General features: G+C 34.6%; 1 protein-coding gene across 1 annotated transcript in view; it reads right to left on the bottom strand.

The window, feature by feature from the left end:
- Nucleotides 1–20,941, bottom strand: part of LOC150105172 (GTP-binding protein Di-Ras2-like) — a 68,512-nt gene that overhangs the window by 7,898 nt on the left and 39,673 nt on the right. Inside the window, exon 2 of the mRNA XM_090396187.1 lies at nucleotides 14,260–14,368. The gene's annotated coding sequence lies outside the window, so the exon portion shown is untranslated. The remainder of the gene's footprint in view (nucleotides 1–14,259; nucleotides 14,369–20,941) is intronic.

Here is a 20,941-nt window from a genome sequence, read left to right as displayed (position 1 = left end):
CAACAGATTATATTTAATTCTAATAATTTGTTTATTAAAGAACTTTATAAGGGCGCTAGAAATTTAAGAACAATTCCTGCGGGGAGTTTGGGTTTGGGGGGGGGGGGGGGGACCAAACGACCAAACCTTTTCTTCTTTATTTTGTAGGCTAGTCAACTATAGTGACAGAATATTGCGAGAGATGGCACCACTATCGCATGCCTTTTTCCTTAATACAACAGAGTAACTACATTTGGACTTTGGAAAATATTCTTTCTTTTTTGGACTTGATAGAATTAAACTGATAAATTATATAGCATTTCAAAGACATGCGGTGGGGAAAGTTGTGTTTTATAGTTGAAAACCTGGCTGGAATTTCTATTATATTTAGCATTAAACTTCATTCATCCTATTTCGGCCAAACCTGAAATATAAGTTTCTTGCGTTCCTTCAAGTCCGTTCAACATTTCAGCCAAGTCGTGCTGTCTGCATCCCCAAGGGATGAAGCAGATTCATGACAGTAATCCGTGTGTTCATAGGACCGGTTTGTCTGTTCTGGAAAACGAAAAACCCGAGTTTCCGGGTGGAAAAAAAAAAAACGTTTCAAATAGATTTATTATTCAAAACCCTGTATTTGGGGATTTTGAAAAAGCCAGTCTGATACCTCCGTATGAGACCGGTTAACTCACCTTTCATCGAAAGAGACCAGATAAAGTTCCTCACGCCACTGACGGGAATCGAACCCAGGTCTTTGCAACTAAGCTACGGAGGCTATTAAAATATACAATAGGTTTATAACCTTTTATAGGTGGAATTCACATTTAAAAATATACTAAAATGACTGAAATTCTTAGTAGTTCCTAGTACATTCTGAAGAAACGATGCCCTTTGTTGAAAGACCCGGATTCGAATCCTAATTTTCGAATCCCGATTCGAAACCATATCCATTTCTCCCTATCTAAAAATTCCAGTTATTCTTCCTATAAAGCATACAAACCCACTAGAAAACGCATTTAGAGTGACATCGCAGATTAGGGAGGATTAACGGTCTTGTCTAGCAACAATTCAGTTAATGAAAGCCAAATTTACTTGACCTAAAAATATTTAGTTTTACTGGGTCATTTTTATTTGTTTATTTAGCCTAAATGACTCTAAAACGTAAATAAGGCGAATTTTTAAAAAATAGTCTACGAACATATTATAATTGACAGACTTAAACTTGAAGTACTTGGGCTACTTAAACTATCTAAGCCTTCAATACTACTATTCAGGGATCCAAATTACTATTTAGAATCCCATCTTATTATGAAATAGATAACGAATTCCTGAAACTAGTATTAAAATTGTATTATTAAAACACTCATGGATGACCTAAAAATGGCGTTCGCCTCCATAGTGCTAGGCCGCTTGAAGAAAGACCATAAGTTCAATTCTTGTCACCGAGTAGAGGAAGTTTTTCTAAAGCCTTTCTTTTACTGGTTCCCGAGTTAAAGGATCTCTGGTATGGGCAAGTAGGTTTTAAAAAAAAAAAAATGGTTTTAATTCTCGCATATCAAGAAAATCTAACTAGGGAACCCACACTATTTTAGACAATAATATAGTATTTGGAACTGCAAGATGAGATCATTCTCTCTCTCTCTCTCTCTCTCTCTCTCTCAATGCCTATTAATATCGTTGATAGCTTCGGACCAGCTCTGTTAATAATTGTCTAAAGGAGGAGATTGGCTTTCTCTCTTAGTCTTCAAAAATTAGGGCTAAAGCGTTAGCGAATTTATAATTTTAAGGGTAATTTATTTGGTCACTTTTTCTACCAACTAGCGCTATGGTTGGCATGACAACACAAACTTTAAAATAACATCGGCAATTGTTCAATTTTTGAGTTCATTGTTCTTTTAGTTTGCATTTACACAGTTTAAAGATATTTCGGTGATATCTGCTAAATGAGATTTTTCAGAATGCGTCAGTAGCATGGGAGGAAAAGAGGTATGGGGGTTATTAGTTGTAGAGTAAAAATATCCATCATCGCGTTAACACTTTCAAACAATAAATGTAGCTCTCGTATCAAACAGTATAGATAATGTGGCAAGGAGTTGTTTGTTGTTCTTGGGGGGCACTCTATGTGCACGTGAATCCTCGAAAGATAATGATAATTGTTCAATGTAACCGAAACGATCCTTTCAAGGTAACAACACACATTTTCACCTTATGAACAAGAACAAAAGAGCCAGGTGTGTGTGTTGTCAATCGCTTTCTGATGAGCTCCAATTCAAACGAAACAGTTTTCTCTTTGACTGAAACTGCAACACGATGCTTTTACTAACTGGTTGGTTAAAGGAATATTTATCGGGCTTAATAAGCATCTTTGATCCTAATATAATACTGAATATAAAATAAATGTGGGGAAGTAAATGTAAAGAACGGTATACTCTCATTAGCAAGCAGATAAGCGCCTTCGTCTCAATGGATGTGTTCAACTGTAAACTAGCGAAAAACGCGAAGGACAAAAGGTCGTCTGTGTCTTAATCTGTGTAAAGCTGCTTTCCACTGACAGACATCTTCATTCTCTCTCTCTCTCTCTCTCTCTCTCTCTCTCTCTCTCTCTCTCTCTCTCTCTATTTCTTCCCTTGATAATCTTCAGACTACCTCACGTCATCCTTCGTGCTTCAAACACGAACCAAGATAAGAGATTAGAATTTGGAAACTTCTAATTGTGGTGATTATGGTGTGGAGAAAGAACACGCTGTCTTAATTATTTCTCCTTCCTTCCCATGTCTAAGTTTACAGCCTTATATAAATTCTTTCCAACCTAAGTAACTATCGAAATAATCCTTAATCAAATATTTGTTAGACTCATGAATTTCTTCTTCCTTTATTGTACTTGCATCTCAAGAGAATAACAAGAAAACTTTCATAAATGTATTATGGAAACTGCCTGCAAATTGGAAATATCTGTAGAGTTTAGTTGGTAACTTTATTATCGAAGATTCTGCTGTTAATTAGCGCACTATATCCAGGACTATTTAAATTGCCTATTGTAATTAATAAAATCATAATAATGAGGCTTTTTAAAGTAGCTTAGAATTAACAATCTCGCATGAGTACGGTTGTGAACTGTATTATATGCTTCAATAGCTTTTTTGCATTAAGCCTCAGTACAATCTTTTCGAAGAAACAAACTCTTATTGTTGCTTTTCTTAAAATTCATCAACCACATGAAATTGCTGGTTTGATAATTTACGAAAACCCCATCCTTTTCTTATTCTTATAAATAAATTACATGCCAAGGCCCCAATGCAATTCAAAACCATGGTGTCATTTGGAAGGAAAAATTTCGGTTCAAGTCCCGTCTAGGACAGAAACATTTCTAAGGATTTTAAAACAGCATGTGAGTTGAATACGGTTTCAAACAGAAAGTTAAGTTAAGGGTATTTTTTTTCTGTCCAAAATTTAGATTATTCTAACTTCAAACAAGACAAAGAAAAAAAAAATAAAATATAAAAAGTATATAATATTAATAAAATAGAAAAACAGCCCTTAATCCACCCAAAAAGCCTCATTAAAGTTGTTTTTTTAGCATTTAGCTCTTACATTTTATGTTTATAACGAAAGAGTTTTTAAAGAAGCCAAGTTACATAATCGCAACAGGGCCTTGATACTTTAAAAAATGCAATGGAAATATATCTGCGATATCTAAGCAAATTATAATAAATAATGCGTCACGATTGGAAAAAAAATCACAGCTGGCATTAACCCCTAATTAAAATTTTGTGTGAAATATGTTTTTTTTTATTTATATCAATATTAGTGTTCAATTTCTATCTTTTTAAAAAATAACTTTTTTTTCGTCACCAGATGTCTCTTCGAAATGACGTCAACACGTTGCCTTCATTTCATAAAGCAAGTGAGCAATATAATTTTCTTAAATTAAAAGCAAAAAATTGTGTTAATACATGAAAATGTTTTTATATCGAGGAAATTCCAAAACTATTTGGTAAGTTTTCTTTTTTTTATATATTTCCCTTCTTAAACAAACTAATTAAAGATATTTCCTCAGATTGCATGTTGGATATAAAAAAAAGTCATTTTTTGCGTCTTTCATTTTTAATTATGGGTTCAGAAAGCAAATGTGTTTTTTGTTACTTGTCAAATATGTGCTTCGACAGAATTCTGTTGGTGAATTACATTTCGATGCGGAAAAAAAAAATCAGAACTAGTTTATTCTTTTTAAGCAAATAATGAGAGGCTCTATGCGATGTTTTGAATAGTCCGTAAATGGATCTAAAGAATGCACTTAAATTTATCGTTGTTGTCAATAAACTGTTGCATATTTACTAATGTGAAAGCTATAAAAGCTCTGCCATATCGCTTCCATGTCACGTGATTAAGCGGAAAAAAGCAAAATAAAACGATAGTCCCAAAAACAATTGGAAATTTAATATAACTTATCCAATAACGTCATAGTCCTTATAAGGACTGGCTTAAAGGGGCGAAGCAAGAATGCTTTTCACCTTCCCCGTTATCAGTAGAGGACAGTGTAGGGATAGGGTGTTATAGTGCAATTAATGCTCTGATCATGGCAGGAGGGTAACAGAGTAGGGATAAGGTGTTATTGAGCTATTAAAGCTCTAATCATGGCAGGAGGGTAACAGCAATAGCCCAGCCTCAGTTAGGACTTCATTGGCTACAGCATTGCCATCCATTACCCGCCAAGGGTATTAATTACCGCATCTCACGGTCGATTCTCTCCCCCCAATAACGTCATAGTCCTTATAAGGACTGGCTTAAAGGGGCGAAGCAAGAATGATTTTCATCCTCCCCGTTATCTATAGAGGACAGTGTAGGAATAAGGTGTTATTGAGCTATTTAAAGCTCTGATCATTGCAGAAGGGTAACAGCAATGTCCGAGCCTCAGTTAGAACTTCATTGGCTACAGCATTGCCATCCATTACCCTCCAAGGGTATTGGATTGAATGAATCAATCACCGCATCAATTAATCACGGTCAATTGATCCCAATTCGCTCTCCCATTTAACGTCCTTATAAGGACTGGCTTAAAGGGGCGAAGCAAGAATGCTTTTCATCTTCCCCGTTATCTGTAAAGGACAGTGTAGGGATAAGGTGTTATTGAGCTATTAAAGCTCTGATCATGGCAGGAGGGTAACAGCAATAGCCGAGCCTCAGTTAGAACTTCATTAGCTACAGCATTGCTATCCATTACCCTCCAAGGGTATTTTGGATTGAATGAATCAATCTCCTCTCCCATTTAACGTAATAAGTAGCAAGTCAGTTTATAATTAGAATTTATATTTTATAAGTGGTGTCTAAGTTAACTATTGCAGTACTTTAATTTATTTAAAACATTTGAGAGAATTAAAATTTATTCTTTATCATTATTATATTTAATAAATTAATAAATAGTATTTATGTTTATTATTGAAAATTTTCATCGACTAATGAAATAAACATAGTGTATTTCATTTATTCTTCAATTTATTCTTTAATGTTTTAGTGTTTATTTAATCAACTACATAAAATTATTTATTATTTAATTAATAAAATAATATAATTTAAAACTAATATATTTAATAATAAAAATTTAACATAATAATAATAATAATAATAATAATAATAATAATAATAATAGTAATAATAATAATAATAATTAAAAGATAATATCTTTAATATCATTTAAATTAAAATTCATTATTATTTTATAATAATCGTTGATCGGTACTTTTTGTTGATCGTTGGTAGTTTGTCTTTTTTGAGTTGTGTGATATTGTTTGTGAAGGCATGGTTGAATGAGTTTGATAGTTCCTCTTGGTTTGTGTCCTGACCGAAGCTTTTTGCAATAAAAGTTTGTGCTGAAGTTTTCTTTTTTCGAGTTACTAATTCGTTGAGTGTAGCCCATCTTTGCTTCATGTTGTCATTATATTCCATGAATATTTGGAAGTAGTAGCGTCTTTTTTTGCACTACGAATTTTTGTTGTTAGTTTATTTCTTGTGTTTTTGTATAAGGTTTGTAAATGTGTGTTACTGGGTGACTTTTTTAGTCTTTTCCTTAGATTTTCCTTTAAAGTAATAGTATTTAGTATGTCGTCATTTATCCATGGATTATTGTCTGTTTGTCGCCTCATTTGTGTAGGCTTTGTTGCTTTTTTGTATATTTCTGTGAACTTTAGTTAAAAATTCTCGTATAATGTTACAGGATCGTTTATTTTAAGTAGGGAATTCCAGTCTGTATTTTCTACTTGGTTATCGACAATGCTCTTTAGTATGATCGAGTTTTGTCGACTTTTGTGGTTGTGGGGGGGAGGGGGGGAGGAAACGTAATAAAACGAAGTTGAAACAAAGTAGTGATCTGCAATTTTGACATTAATTACTGATGATGTATATTATTATTATTATTATTATTATTATTATTATTATTATTATTATTATTATTATTATTATTATTACGGGCAACTCCAAAGAGTCCTTAGACACATCGAAGGAGGTCCTGAACATCATGTCCATCAGAACTAGTCGACATTCTCACAGTATCTATCATATTTTGCACTCACTCACTGTCATAGCACCCACAACAGACTCTGGCAGCTTATTCCACTCATTTACCACTCTAAAAGTAAAAAACCTAGCTCTAACACCCTTACTAACCACACTCTTGCCCAGCTTCCATGGATGGCCCCTAGTCCTCTCACCCCAGTCCTGTTCTCAAAAATATCCTCTGAATTAATCTTATAGAAACCCTTCAGTAATTTGAATGTCTCAATCATATCACCCCTTTTCCGCCTATCAACCAATTTTTGCAACCCACAAATCTTCAATCTGTTCTCATAAGGTTCATTCCATAGACCTGTTATCATCTTTGTCACTCGCCTCTGGATCCTCTCCACCTCCTCCCCATCTAGAAGAAACCTAGGTGACCAAATCTGGGCACAGTAGTCGAGATGGGGTCTTATTAACTCGATACAGAGGAACAATAACTTGCTTGTCTCTGTCTAAATCAGCTCATCAAATCAGCATCAAATCAGATTTGATGAGCTGATTTAGCCACTTTGCAATGTGTCCCCTAAACTTCAACTCCCTAATCCACCAACACTCTCAAATCCCTGACCTCATCAATCTCCTGGAGTACAGTTCCACCAATGTGGTATACTGCTGTTAATCTTTTCACTCCAAAATGCATAACCTTACATTTTGCCACATTAAATTGACATCCATTCTCCTTAGCCCAGTCCTTCAATCTATCCAAATCATCCTGCAAAATGTTGACATCTTCTGCATTCACTATTGCCCTACCCAACTTTTCATCATCAGAGAACAAATGAACCATTCTTCTCAGATCCTTTCCTATATCAGTAATGAACAAATTGAACAGTAGTGGTCCAAGAACAGAACCTTGCGGCACACACCACTAGTCACAGGCCGTCTTTTGGACTCTACTCCCGAATAAACTATTCTCTGATATCTCTCCATCAACCACCCACCTATCCATCTCATCAACCCTATATACATCCCCATATGTTGCAGTTTCGGATTAGAATTCCATGTGGTATCCTGTCAAAGGCCTTAGCCTGTTCCGGCAGTATCACTGTAAACCCATTACCCTTATCCAGTTCAGCCGTCACTGTGTTATAAAACTTGAGCAAGTTACTGAGGCATGATCTTTCCTTCACAAAACCATGCTGTGCCCCATACAGTATCTTATTTTCATCAATCCATTCCTGTATTTTTCTCTTGACTATGTATATGGATGGATGGGAGTCCGTATGTTGATATGATCAATGCATGATTGTATTAGTGAGTTATTGAGTATTTCTTCTCTTGTTGGGGAGTTAATGGTAGGGTTTATGTTGTACTGACTTAGTATGTCAAGGTTTGTGTTAGTGGTTGAAGAAGCTCGGTCAAGAGTATTTATGTTAATGTCTCCTATTAGGATGAGCCTGTTTGTTGTACGGGGTTCGATGCCACTTAGCTATGCTTCTAACTCATGAAGAAAGCTGAGTAGATAATTATCTGGGGGTCTGTATATTGCGTTTATTGTGTATTTGATACTATTGTGGCTATTTGTGATTTCCAAAATTGGTGTTTGTTTGCGCATGTTCGAAGTGAGTTTGTTTTTCAGTCACATTGTATTTTTCTTTGATAAATGCCACGATGCCACCTCCTCTTTTGTTTGGTCTACATAAGTTGTAGGTTTGATAATTATTTATCTTGTATGCGTAAATTTCTGTGTCGTTTATTGCAACTTCGGTCCTTATTAGCGCATCTATGTTTATCATGATGTAGTTGAACAGTGTTATCAATGTAAGCCAGTATTTTTTTTATACTTCTTATGTTTGTGTGTACGATAATGAAGTCGGTATTGGTGGAAATGTTGTCTGACCATTTCTTCAAAGATTCAAAGAAGTTTATATTGTCCGACTGGATATGTTCGCCTCTGTTTGAGATCTCCATTATATAATTTTTAAATGATTTCTAATCTTGTTCTTAAGGATGTGAAGAGTTAGTGTATTATATTGGTAGGCTGTGTAAGTTCGGGTTCACTTGTAACTATACAAACTCGAGTGTTTTCATTCTTTCTCATAATAATAATAATATCATTAAAATTAAAATTCATTATTATTTTATTATTATATATTTGAAACATATAAATACAGATTTTTATGTGAAATTTCTGTAAATAATTGTCAAAATAAGAAAAAAAAAATGCTGACTGATGTCACTTTCTTTATTTTTCATTTCAATTCCAATAGATGGGCCTTCTTCACAACAGGACAACTTCTCGAAACCTCTTGAGAAGCCTTTCAAAAAATATAATTTTTTTAAATGACAGAAAACGTAATGTTATATTCCGATTTTCCGATATCACAAATTGACACCTGTTAAAAACAGCGATATTTAATAAACTAACGCTCAAAGAATACTACTATACAGTATCTAGACGAGTAGTAACTTGTCTAGACTTGTTACTATATGAACCAAAGCAATGGATAGTATGACTTACTACGAAAGTAAAGTCATCTTGATTTTTTTTTTTTAATTTAAGACTTCGTATATTTTTTCGTATATATCGATTACGGACTCAAACATGCAACATTCTCTCTATCAAGACTATAAAAAGAATAATGTTATATGTTTTGGCATTTTGTATCAGGAAGTGTAAGATCAAACATCGCCTAATAAATTTATTAGGTGATGATGAAGACTTATAGTTTTAATGACACAAGGACAGCAAAGGTCATACTGTGCCATATCAAAGGTTATAGCAGTACACAAGATTTATTAGGTCCACCTACCTAAGAAAACCTACGGAATGCCATGTTCATTTTAGTTACTTTAATAGGAGGTATGAGACCCATTTTTTCATGAGCTCTTTTTAAAAATAACCTTGAAATAGGAAAAATATTACTTAAAATATCAGTTCTTTTTTGTTTATTTGTATATTGGTTTGCCTAGTAAATTTTTATATCATACACCACTTTTAATCATCTATCTTCGTAGATGAAATCTCAAAAAATAATAATGAATAACTAATAAATTAAAATAAATTATTCATTGTTGTAGAAACGTGTAATCGAAAAGTGTTATTTTACAAAGTATTTCTAAGTTTATTTTTTTTTTAATCTTATATTTCTCCTAAAAGCAAGTCGCGCTTTTCACAAATTGCGACTTGCTTTAAGATAGTTGATTACATCATCCCCTGCTAATTAAACTAACGACTCTATTGACAAATTATCAACATTTTGTGTCCAAAAAAGATGCCCCGATCCCTTTTAAGTTAATGAGACTTAAGTACTAAGATATGTATGGGTGGTTAATTAAATTTCTGTTCAAAGACGTATCAGAATTAGTTCACGTCGAATCAGATTGTGCACTATTTGCATAACTTAATTACAATTTTAGGGCACACATTACGCTTTTTGGTGTTTTTTTTTTTTCAAGTTTCTGGATCTAAGCAGTCTGAAGCGCGTTACCACAGTGTATTCTGAAATATTTAAGTATTCTAAAAAAAATGATTTAAAAAAAAATTGGCCAGTTCGTTGGCAATGACAGTCGAAGCAATTAAGAAGATATGCAGCAATACAAATGCCTGTTAACGCTTTTTTATGTCGAAACAAAAAATAGATTTACAAAAAAAGAGGGAGAAACTCCACCATCTCCATATTAGAGCGAATTATTTAGTTGAAAAGCAGTTATAAATGACTCGCGTGTTCTAGATGACATTCAGAATTAGGTCTTTCTAACCGGAATGGAAGTATTCATTTTGCGAGTGCCACTGTCCTACTATGCAAGTGCTTTAGAGACGGAAAATAAATTACTTATTGCAACTTTAAGAAAAAAACATAATCTCCCTTAAGACTAATACGTTTATCCCGTCCCTGTAGTGGTTCTCAGTAAGATCTGCAAAATACCCCTCTTCACTGCAATCACCTCTTGATTTGAAGAAAAACGCTTACCAGTGGAGGAAGAGGTTTAGTTTTGCGAAGAGATAGAAGTCAGAGGACGCCAAATCTGGGGAATAGGGTGGATGTTTCAACAATTCATAGTGCAGATCCCTTAATTTTCCCATTGCCAAAACACCTTTGTGGGCAGGTGCATTGTTCTGATGAAAGATGATTTTTTTTCTTCTGCAAACCGGGTCTTTTCTCACGATTTTTTTTGTCTAGTCTGGTTAAAATATCGGAATAATATTCCCTGTTTATTGTTTTACCCTTTTCAATAAAAAATGCTTTTAGCATCCCGAAACACAAATTCCATGACCTTTCCTGCTGATGGAGCCGAATTTGTCTTCTTTGGTGCTGAACAACCGGCTTCTGTTTTGATTGTTTTTACTGCTGTTTGGATTCGGGTGTGTAATGGTGAATCCAAGTCTCATCCATGGTAATAAATCGATGCACAAAATCCGTTTTAATCTTCTTAAAACGCTCCAAGCACTGTTCAGAGATTTTCTTGCGAGTTCGTTTTTGATCTGCTGTGAGCAAGCGCGTCACCCATCTTGCGAAAAGCTTTTTCATTTGCGATTCTTCATGCAAAATATATGTAAGACACGTTCGTTTGAAATGCCTATAGTCTCAGCAATTTCACGCACTTTTGACTCGCCGATCATCCAATATCATATCGTGCACTAATCAATGATTTCTGGGGTTGCTAAACTTTTTGGACGTCCTTCACGTCGATCATCTTCAAGGCTTGTACGGTCGCGTTTAAACTCGGCAACCCTTTCTTAATTGTCGATAACGAAGGAGAAGAGTGCTCATAAACTTTTATGAACTTCGAATGAATTTCTTTTGGCGTTAAACCTTCTTTTACAAAGAAATTTGACAAAAAAAACTCTTGCCGATAGTGCTGCCATCTATGATCGAGGCCGAGAACCTTTCAGACCACCCTCGTATTACTTCGTGTTCTGAGACTCGCTTCATTACGTCATCAAGCAATTTGTTATTTACCAAGCTTGCCTGGATACGAACTCCTAAAATGCAGTCAAATGATTCAAGAACAAAGAGAATGCATTTTAATAATCCCTTTAATGAAGCGATATTATCAAAGCGCTCTTTATAAATTGAATAAAGAAAATTATTGACACTCAAAGAAGCCCGTCACAGAATTGAAACGGGCGGGTTTAATCTTCTATGAAATCGTGAAAGGGGAAGGAGGATGAGGACGAACAGAAACACTTTTTCATTAATTTTCTTTTGAAGATTTTTTGAAGAAGCGGGGGGGGGAGAAATATCCTTTGATGAAGTAAAAAGAAAGTCTGCTTTTTGACGCGTACTTATCTGAAGCACTCTACAGGAGAGAAAAACAAAACAGCATTAAATATTATCTCTTTGAGAAGAGAAATGTTATTTCGGACGAGGTCTTTAAAGTTTGGCATTTAATTATTACTTTTCATTGCGTTTGTTAGTGACGGAAATAAGTTGAGTTCTTCGGCTGATAAAAAAAAAAAAAAAAAAAAAAAAAAAAAAAAACTCTGAAATGGAAGAAAAGATAATCCGAAGTTTTTTTTTTTTTTTTTTTTTTTTTGTAGTTTTGGTCTTGCCAAAACTTCAAAAAAAGTTTGTAATTTTGTATGCTCCACAAGGTAAATATGATGAAGATAAGTAAATTTCAGTATCAGGTAAAATTATACATTAATTGATAACGAAAAAACACACCTTTCATCAGTTCTTCCCATAAAAAACAACGATTTTCGAGTATTACATTTTTATATCTTATATCCTAATGAAAAACAAACAAAAAAGACGCCTTTGTCTTTCCTCTTCTCCAAATTTCAACATAATTCCAGATGAACGGAGCGATTAATCCATGATGAATGGGCTACAAACAATTCCTCTTATCACTGAGTGACGCAGATGCATACAGTTACAGAGCTCCAAACTCAGTGCGAACTCTGTAAAACCCTAATGGTAGGAAGCAGAATCCAGTCTTAGTCGTCACTGATAGTTGAGTTCATGATTACCGACGATTTTGAAGGTTGCAGGGTACGATCGTAAATCCAAACAGGTATTATTGTCTTATTGTATTATTGTCTGAGTTGCAAAGTTCCTAAAAGAAATTTTTCTAGTCCATTTTTTTATTCACTTTACTCGTTGACCATACTAGCCGATTAAAATCAGCGAGTAAGTTTAGTCGAAACCTATAACAGTCTTTGTGCTTCTGGCAGTATAGCATTATGAAAGGAAAGATTACCACAAGAGTGCGCATGCGCCTATTTCATTAATAGAATTTCTTAATCTTTCATTATTCGCAAGATCTTATTCTACTGTTTTCTTTGTCTTTCATTCCTTAGATCTCGTAAATTCGATCAGTGCATTAATAAGATCGTTAATAGGCTATCCGGTTCTTCAAATGTATCATATGAAATAGCTATGAATCATTAAAATATTTATGAAAACAATTATTCATGGAATAGTTCATGATATAAAAGTATCTTACGACTTTTTTTCTTTTTTTTAAAGCTTTGCAAGAAATGCATCAATTGAAGTTGAGTTAGTTGATTTTTCCTCCCGGAAACTCAAGTTTTTCATCCCGCATACAGACAAATCGGCCATGCGAACACACGCATTTTACAGACAAATAATACTATTGTTGTCGGTGGTAGTGGGCGGTAGATGGCGTTGTGCATAGTTGGATAATTAAGTAGAGTAGTCGGTGAGTTGTATGTAGTTAGAGGATTAAGTAGTAGTGTGGGGGGGGAAACCGTGAGTTTCCCTGTGTTGTAGTGCCATTAAACTATGCTTCAAAATTGCGATTATATTTCCAATCGTATAAGCATACTCAAATATATAATTAAATAACTATGGAAGAAAGTATATCCTGTTTTAATTCCTTTGTGAATCAAGTGTTCTTTAGACTGTCTTTTTCAGAAGCGAATAACCATCGTTGTTATCATATAAACTTTTTATGGCCTGAGTCATAAATACGGAATAGCTTCTCTTCGATAGCAGTCACCAAAGTTTATTACCATTTTTTTATCATTTTCCCTGCCAACTTCATTGTAAATAAATAATATCTTACGTTTACAGTTGGAACATCATGAAAAAACCAACAGAAGTAAAAACAGAGGCTGCATTTATTTGCTAAACTGATTTCTTTTTTCTTGTGAGACTGCAAGGGATACAACTTACTGCCATCTAGTGGCTATCGACAGCAACTTCCTTCAGTCGACTGTGTAATGGGAATTTGACTACGAAATAGGTAACGATACTATATGCAGCTACCAAATCTATTAACTTCAGAGCTAATTAAGTTATATGTGGAAATAACGACAACAACACACACGTTTTTTCAAATTATTTTTCCACTGAGGCTTCAATATAATATTAGCATGTTCAGTCATTCTGGGTATTTCGTAGCAACTAACAGGAACCCATCTTCAACTCGTCTCTTAGCAACCGTTCTCTATGGCTAGACTCGTGCGTGTGACGTTGAATAGTTCCCGGTAACAGGCAACAATAGAATCTTGTAATGCAGTATTCGTCTGCCTAATAATGCAGCGAGAAAAGGTTGTGAGAAGGCCTTGGGCAGTTATGTGAGAGTACACTTACAGAACTCTCGTTCAAGTAGCTTTTCTGCAACTCACCTGAAAAGGGAATGAACGTCTCTATTTTCAGCTCTGTCATTAAATACAACCTAGTCAAAGATAACCTATAACGTGCAGTTTATGTTATCTGTCTGTAATGCACACACACAAACAAACAAATAAATAAATAAACAAATTAATAATGAAATAAAATACTATAAAATAAATAACTAAATAAAATAAAATTTTACTTTTCAAATAATAGTAATCCTCGTAATTCGGTAATGAAATGTGAGAGTGCGCGTGTGGCGTGTAAATGGTAGCAGTTGACACCCGAACTGACTCGAACGTTTCTGTCGCCTGGAAAAAAAAATTAAAAGAAATTTTAAATATTGAAATCTGATATTTGGAATTCTTACACAAATTTGCCAGGCCGTCTCAATGGACAATTTGTGAAGGAAAAATGTTTTGAAATTATATGTAATCATATGTCCTCTAGCTAGATGAAGTGGAATAAAATTTGGTATGGATCGTTTTTATTTGCGAATCAAATATTATACAAGAATAGTATTGCGATATTTAAGATTTTTTATAACTGTCTTATCATCAATATTCTATCCTATCAGGCACTTAAACGCCCACGACCTTCCAAGTATTTTTGAACTTCGCAACCGTCATTAAGGTAGTTAACCTTATGCCTCTTTGTGTATCCTATGTCTGTAGATGCGTGTGTTCATGGGGAAGGTTTGCCTGTTCTGGGGGACGAAAAAAACGAGTTTCCGAGTGAAAAAACCTACCTCCGTATGAGACCGGTTAACTCACCTTCCGTCGAAAGAGACCAGATAAATGTTCCTCACGAGCAGGAATCGAACCCAGGTCTTTCCGACCAAAGGGCTTCGCGAGCTACGAAGGCTCTTTCATCAATATTATTTTTTGAAATTTTATTTTATTAATTAATTTATTTTAAAACTCAGTATCGTTTGGTAGATATTCATGAACGCAAGTCAACAGACAGAATTTTCCACACAGGTGTAGGAAAATGTTATATATATATATATATATATATATATATATATAATTCCTTCTGCTTATCAACTATTTCTTTAACCCTTATAACAGCTTTTTGAACTCCAATTTAACGAAAGACAAAATAAAATTAACGATGTTCCAAAAAAGACAAAACCGCGCAGGTTGAAACTTGTAACATAACATGATAGCAATCGTTCGTCTGCTTCGATTTCGTTTCGTCTGCTATTTCTATTTTCTGTCAAATACAGCACGCGCACTCCAATTACAAGTGCCTGGATATACGTCACGCCATTACTCGCTGTGCTTCGTTTTTCTGCTATAAAAACAATGATCTCCAAAATAATCAATACGCACAGCCTTTAATTAATCTCAGGTAATCAAGCAAAGCAGAAACGTATTATAATGCAGTTTGTTAGAACTTGCAATGCAGAAACGTATTATAATGCAGTTTGTTAGAACTTGCAATTAATTACTTTTCTTTCTTTTCCATTTTTTTTTTCAAGTTAAACTACTCAATATTTACTGAAGCCATGTCAGAAATAAATCTGATTCCATCACATAAACACACTTCAGTACACGAAATAATTTCACACGCCCACACACATGCGGAATGAGCACAACAACCTGAGTACCTGTAAAATCCCTTTGGGATCGTCTAGCATTCGTCAGCGTAGCACGTGCACAAACCGATTGCCGTGTGTGTGTGTGTGTGTGTGTGTGTGTATGTGTGTGTGTGTGTGTGTGTGTGTGTGTGTGTGTCGATATAATTGTCTCCTTCTCTGAATCGTAAGTGAAGTGATTTGCGTCAGCGATAAGGTATGAGACAATCAATTATTCCCGAAGTGGGAGACTCGGATTCTTGATGATAATCAGAAGAAAACTGCTTTTGTGGTAGCGCCACCTAGGAGGAAGGTGGACAGTTGAAAGGAAGATGACTGAAATATGAGGTGCAGGGAACGAATTGAGGTACTTAAATGGGTTTCAATAAAATAATTGAAATGTAGAAATTAATAGGGGGGGGGCATTTGTTTCTCTCATTGTTGCCTGCCAGGTTATATAATAAATATTATATTAAAAATAAATAAATGAAATGAAAACGATATTGCGAACTCATTATCAATTTCTCAATCAAATTTAAAATAAAATAAAATAAATAATAATAATAATAATAATAATAGTAATAATAATAATAATAATAATAATAACAATAATAATAACAAAATTACATGTAATAATAAAATAATATTTCTCAAAAGCAATAACGCTTTAAAAAAAATAACAAAATAAAAGAAGAAGCGCTACAATAAATATTGTTCTCAGGTCCGACTAGGACAACTCGTAAATATCGGCGAGTGTATTCCAGTAGGCTGTCTTGTCAAATTCCATACGAAACTTTTATAGTTTCTATATTCGGCTTTGAAATAATGCTAGATTTAATATCCACTTGATTTATATAATTTTTCATCGCCGAAGTGAAGCTTTTGGCTTTTTATTTTACTAAATATTGTTCTCAATTTAAAAAATAAAACAAAAATAAATCTTTATCTTTATACTTCGAACATCCCAATTCATTCGATACCTTTTATCGTTAAATACGGATGAAGTAAATAAATTAAAGAGCAACCTGGTTTATTTGGTTTGACGGCAGAAGCAAATACAGCTATGAACGAACAATGTATTTGGTCTGTTAACTGCGTGAGTTTTTCTGGCCAGTTGGATGATTTCATGTTAAATTTCCTCCAGAACTGACACAGGCCAGAGCTAGAAGTATAAATACAATGTAAAATCCATCAAGAGTTATCGAAAACTTTCAAAATGTTGGAAGTTTTTTCCCACTTGGTTAGACTATAATGAATTTAGTTTAATCCTTTATCCAAGTGTAAGCAAACAAAGTTTGCGCCTGAAGTATCTTCAGGACTGAGACAACTCGTGGAAAAGGTGGACCAAGCTCTCTAAATCCAGAGTAATTTAATAATAAGGTGGGACACCTTTTGGCAACTTGTATAGGTAAATATGACCTCTCCATTGCTTCCACCTTAGTATCATCACTTCTGGGTCTGGCTTCCACTGACGAAACCTCAATAAAGGTCGAAACCGGTCTGGGTAGTGGCCCTTCCCTTAATGCATAACATTATACATGTCCGCAAGGAGATGTGTTTTGTATTATGGGAGATACTGAGACAAGAAGTGATGAGAGCTTGGTCCACCTTTACCAAGAGTTTCCCCGGGGAGTGGGGAGGGGTGGTCCGCCCCGGGCGACACTTTGAACCTTTTTGAACTTTTGCAGCTAATTCTAAAATACAGTCTCGAGAAGTCATTGCCAAATATTGCAATACTAATGCGAATTTTCCTCACAAATGCTGTAACTGTTGTTAGTTGTGAGAGGAGTTTTTCTGAATAAAATCGATTAAGAATTACCAATATTACTATGAAATAGACTTTGCCAATGTCATCGACGATTTTACTACAGAAAAGCAAAAAAATAACATTTCAGAATGTTGAATTTAAAGTTTTACTTCAAAAATAAACAGTGTTTTAATTTATTTCTCTATACGTCGTTTTGACTTTTTGTAGTATTTTTGCTGTCTATTGAGAGGGGCGGCAAAATCTCTAGCTACACCACTGGAGTTGGCTCAGTCCTGAAGATACTTCAGGAGCAAACTTTCTTTGCTTATACTTGGATAAAGGATTAAACTAAATTTATTATAATTCTTGTTAGTGTAGCAAGTGCGGAAAGTAGTTCTTCCAAGTTTAACTGATTAAAAATTATTTGCGAACAGCAACGACCCAAGAAAGATTGGTTGGTCTAGCAACTTTATCGACAGAGGCGGACATAGCTTATAATTTAAATCTAGAAGCGCTTATAAACAGTTTTATTATGCGATATCCCTGTAGAGCAAACATTGAATTAATATTATTATGTAATCGTTTTGATTAATGTTTCTCTTGTAATAAAAACAAAATAGCAATTGGAGATTTTCTTGTATTTTTGTCTTATAATCCATCAGGGGCGATGTTTAATTGTTTGCCTCAGGGCGCGATTTATTCTGGCGACGAGCCTGCTTTTGATTCCTTTTACTAGGCGTATATATCAATACGCCCACTAACAATATCCACACACCATCCCTCCATCTTCAAATTGCAATGATATCTAAAGGAACTGATTGATTTGGGTAATAAATAGCAATACAGTGCAAACGTAAATTATCACAAATCTAAAATCGACTACTCACACTATCACACATAGTGCTGCATTAATAACAACTCTTTCTCCAAAACTGGATTCCTAACATAAATATCTGGCTAATATATGTGAATAAAGCTGTCGGCAGGTTCATTCATTAATGCTTACCTGCAATAACACTCACTTGACTTGACGCAAGCGCGCATGCAGTCCAACTTCTGGTAGAATGTGCTACATTCAGATAGCAGCCCAGCTTCAGCGGGAGCGATAATGAGAACAGTCCGTGGGTTATCGCAGAAGAAAATAGTAATGTTGGAGTCGATTATGATGGCTCAGAGAAGCTTTCTTCAAATGTATGGAGGAAAGTTTTGACGTGATAAATGCGTTCGTCATGGATGTTGACTTCTCGTATATTCCTTCCTGCAGATTAGCTGGCTGTTAACAACATTCGAACAGTAATAATTTTATGACATTTGGCACAAAGACTTTCGTATCTCCTGTAAAATATTCAAGCCACGGAGAATAGTGTGACCTTTGCTTTAGTAGATCGATGCAAATAGCGACAACGTAGACAATTTTTTTAGAAACGAATCCATTTTTATTTCCTGATGAGTAGTGTATCAAATTTGAATTTGAAAAAAAAAATCTCCATGTCGTGATCTGAACTGCTTTGAGATAATCATGTGGCATCGTTTGCTAAAAGAAACCTGAGATGCACCACGTAATCCTAACAAGTCAATAAAACCTACATGAGAACAACAGTACTGTACCACAGTTCATAGAACCGGGGATGGCAATGCGCCAAGAATAGTCGATTCATGCTGAAGTGGGGAAAGTAATAAAGGATGTACGAATTGGTCATCAACACACGAAATCACGTGCTTTATACGTAAAATTTCCAACTGTTGTACAAGCAAAATAGTTACCACTTTAAGAACTACAATGTTCACAACAGAAAAGCTAATTTTCTGACGTATAATAATAAACATTCATCCCAAGAAACGCATTGATTACCCTAATATCGGAATAGATTCTACTTCTTCTGACATTTGCAGAATTGTCGAAGGGTCTCGCATATGTCGGCCTACTCTACTACAAACCTCTGTACATAACCAGAGGCTAAAACTCATACTTTGAACCCACCAGATAACCAATATAAAGTTTCCAAATTGCGATAAGTGACGGTCCCTTAACTGGAGGCGATACATGTTTAGTAAGAAAACTCCTCGTCTTTCATCATCAGTAGTAGTTGAGTCTATTTCCACCGATGATTTCTAGTGCAAAGGAAACGAGAATTTGATAGACAACTAGTCGATTTTTTATTAGGTGTTAATAACTAGAGTTTCGGACGAAAAAAAAAAAAAAGCAAGAATCCAATCTATATATAATGGGCTTTTATCAGTCGATCTAGAGTCGGGAAATTACCACAATTTTTTTTTTACACGATTTATTTATTTTTGTTCTTTCTTTTTTTAAAAAAAAATTTTGAATTTTATAACTCAATCTATATACTCATTTTTTTATGGATTTTAATTTCAATTTCTGGTAAGAAATTACGAATTATAAAACAAAAAATAAATAATTATGTTATTATTGTTTGTGTTTGCATTTTATTTGCACGTTTTATAGTGATTTGATTCAGTGGTTGTTATCGAGAGTGCCTATTCACGTGATTATATATTCGAGAGTGTTCTGCTTGTTCGATAAATAATTCAGGTCACTTCCAGCGAATGGTAACACATTAGCAAAATGTAACCGCGTGCCTCGTGTTTATGAGCGCCAATTCTCGACGCCATGCAAATACATTCATTTTAGAGGGTGATAACATGCGTCGTCATGTTCACACACAATGCGGGTTAGTGACCGCGTGAAGGTGAATTATGGGTTTGCTAATGACGAGATAATCTGGCAGATGGATGCGACTGGACGCGCAAATGGCACTGAGGTGTGCGTAGACGAATTAGAAAGAGGAGGTGATAGAACTGACGTTGCCATTTATGCGTAGGTGATTTGTAGAAAATGAGCAATCACTATGCACACGGCTGCTTTGCATTTTAATTATGAGTCATTAACGTTCTTTTTTCGTCTCATTCTAACAGGAAAATCAGTTAAAATGAAAATATAATGATTAAGATATGTTGTATGATACAACATAATATAAAATGATGATACAACTTGTATCATCATTTTATATTCTGATGGTACAATTACTTTGTAAAATTCCTAATCGAAACAATCAGTGACAACATAGTAGTAAAAAAAACATGCAATCAGGAATACATATCCATACTTCAAGTAGAAAAAGCCACCAAAAGCCTGAAATGTGGAAAGGCAATGGGAGTAGATGATATTCGACCAGAAATGCTCAAGTATGGAGGTATAAAAGTCGTACAGTGGCTGCACTGCATAGTTCAGAAGTCCTGGATAGACGGACAAATTCCATATGATAATGGAGAAGCGCTCTCATAATATCCATATATAAAAAGGGAAATAAAACTGAATGTGAGAATTACAGAGGTATTTCTCTACTGAGTGTTCCTGGCAAGATCTATATGCAATTATACTTGAGAAACGGTTGAGAAGAATTGTGGAAGAAAAGCTTGGTGAAGAACAAGCTGGATTCAGGCCAAATAGAGGCTGTCAGGATCAGAACTTCACTTTACGACAAATAGTTCAGAAATCATGGGAATATAAAAAAGATCTGAATTTAAGTTTTATAG

The sequence above is a fragment of the Typopeltis vanoorti genome, chromosome 7, assembly GCF_054136105.1.
Source record: "Typopeltis vanoorti isolate ZY-2024b chromosome 7, IOZ_Tvanoo_1.0, whole genome shotgun sequence".
Lineage (NCBI taxonomy): Eukaryota > Metazoa > Arthropoda > Arachnida > Uropygi > Thelyphonidae > Typopeltis > Typopeltis vanoorti.
The sequence above is the reverse complement of the archived record's forward strand: the minus strand, read 5'-3'. Positions and strand labels throughout refer to the sequence as shown.